Source organism: Astyanax mexicanus, unplaced genomic scaffold, assembly GCF_023375975.1.
Source record: "Astyanax mexicanus isolate ESR-SI-001 unplaced genomic scaffold, AstMex3_surface scaffold_63, whole genome shotgun sequence".
Lineage (NCBI taxonomy): Eukaryota > Metazoa > Chordata > Actinopteri > Characiformes > Acestrorhamphidae > Astyanax > Astyanax mexicanus.
In genome coordinates, this window is record NW_026040073.1 from 40,001 (window position 1) to 42,500 (window position 2,500).

General features: G+C 56.4%; 1 non-coding gene across 1 annotated transcript; it reads right to left on the reverse strand.

Moving 5' to 3' along the window:
- Positions 1-159: 159 nt before the first annotated feature.
- LOC125798595 (18S ribosomal RNA) lies at positions 160-2,023 on the reverse strand. The gene has a single exon (XR_007437388.1). It is a non-coding gene; the product is annotated as an 18S ribosomal RNA (ribosomal RNA).
- Between the last annotated feature and the right edge of the window lie 477 nt (positions 2,024-2,500).

Sequence of the window (2,500 nt, forward strand, 5' to 3'; positions counted from 1 at the left end):
AAAACACGTTTTTTGCTCAGGACACCGTTTTTCGATCAAGTCATTAAAAGGCCGAAGGGAATCCCTGTAGTTCCCAACGTCGGGCCGTGGCTTGAACATTTTTTGTTTGTGGAAATGGGAGTCGCGCCTACTGGGAGACACTACCAACCCAAGTCCCGGTAATGATCCTTCCGCAGGTTCACCTACGGAAACCTTGTTACGACTTTTACTTCCTCTAGATGATCAAGTTCGATCGACTTTTCAGCACAGCACCAAGGCCCCGCGAAGGAGCCCCGGCGTGGCCGATCCGAGGACCTCACATAACCATCCAATCGGTAGTAGCGACGGGCGGTGTGTACAAAGGGCAGGGACTTAATCAGCGCGAGCTGATGACCCGCACTTACTGGGAATTCCTCGTTCATGGGGAATAATTGCAATCCCCAATCCCCGTCACGAACGGGTTTAAGCGGATTACCCGCGCCTCTCGGCGTAGGGTAGGCACACGCTGGCCCGGCCATTGTGGCGCGCGTGCAGCCCCGGACATCTAAGGGCATCACAGACCTGTTATTGCTCCATCTCGCGTGGCTATACGCCACTGGTCCCTCTAAGAAGTTAACCGCGACCGCGGGGGGCCGCGTAACTATTTAGCACGAAGGAATCTCGTTCGTTATCGGAATTAACCAGACAAATCACTCCACCAACTAAGAACGGCCATGCACCACCACCCACAGAATCGAGAAAGAGCCATCAGTCTGTCAATCCTTTCCGTGTCCGGGCCGGGTGAGGTTCCCCGTGTTGAGTCAAATTAAGCCGCAGGCTCCACTCCTGGTGGTGCCCTTCCGTCAATTCCTTTAAGTTTCAGTTTTGCAACCATACTCCCCCCGGAACCCAAAGACTCTGGTTTCCCCGCACGCTGCCCGGCGGGTCATGGGAATAACGCCGCCGGATCGCGGGTCGGCATAGTTTACGGTCGGAACTACGACGGTATCTGATCGTCTTCGAACCTCCGACTTTCGTTCTTGATTAATGAAAACATTCTTGGCAAATGCTTTCGCTTTCGTCCGTCTTGCGCCGGTCCAAGAATTTCACCTCTAGCGGCGCAATACGAATGCCCCCGGCCGTCCCTCTTAATCATGGCCCTGGTTCAGGAAACCCACAAAATAGAACCGGAGTCCTATTCCATTATTCCTAGCTCAGGCATTCAGGCGAGTTTGGTGCCCGCTTTGAACACTCTGATTTTTTCAAAGTAAACGCTCCGGACCCCTGAGGACCGGACACCCAACCAAGGGCATCCGGGGGGCGCCGGGAGGCAGGGTCTGGGACAGGCGGTAGCTCGCCTCGCGGCGGACCGCCAGCCCACTCCCGAAGTCCAACTACGAGCTTTTTAACTGCAGCAAATTTAATATACGCTATTGGAGCTGGAATTACCGCGGCTGCTGGCACCAGACTTGCCCTCCAATGGGTCCTCACCCATGTGTTTAGGATACGTTCATTCCGATTACAGGGCCTCGAAAGAGACCTGCATCGTTATTTTTCGTCACTACCTCACCGTGTCGGTAATGGGTAATTTGCGCGCCTGCTGCCTTCCTTGGATGTGGTAGCCATTTCTCAGGCTCCCTCTCCGGAATCGAACCCTGATTCCCCGTTACCCGTGGTCACCATGGTAGCCCCCTATGCTACCATCGACAGCTGATAGGGCAGACATTCGAATGAGACGTCGCCGCCGCGGTGGGCGCGCGATCGACCCGAGGTTATCTAGAGTCACCAAAGGGCCGGGGGAAACCCTCGCGGGTCCCCCCGGGTGGGTTTTGGGTCTGATAAATGCACGCATCCCGGCCCCCCCGAGAGAGGACCGGTCAGCGCTCGTTTGCATGTATTAGCTCTGGAATTACCACAGTTATCCGAGTAACGTGTGGAGCGATCAAAGGAACCATAACTGATTTAATGAGCCATTCGCAGTTTCACTGTACCTTCCGTGTGCACTTAGACCTGCATGGCTTAATCTTTGAGACAAGCATATGTTACTGGCAGGATCAACCAGGTTGCTGCGAGTGGTTTTTGTCACAGAAAAAACCATTGGTTCTTAGAGGGGAGAGGGATCGGCCCCGTACCGTCCGAAGGACCCCCCGGGGAGGGGGGGACGGGCGGAGAGGCTCGTCCGAGCTCACCCCTCATTGCTCCCAGTGGAAATTAGTGTGGCAACTCCGCTGCGCGAGTTCCCGCTTGCTTCGGGGATAACAAGGAAACGCTCGTTCCGAAACCGGGGGTCCGGAGCTTTTTGAAGCCGGGTGCTGGAGCTCGGTTGGACGCGAGGACCACCGAGGCATCCGAGTCCGACGGCTCCGGGCCGACCGGTTATCGTGTAGGGCAGATTGAGATATAGACGGGCCGTCTACGACTCCCTCGGATAGGTTCGGAAAGGTCCTCCCCCTGACGGAGGACCCCCCTGGAGGCTAACCCGCTGGGTCGGGTAGGAACGCACCGCGCACAGTGGCCACGGAGGGCCGCGCGGTTGCCTACC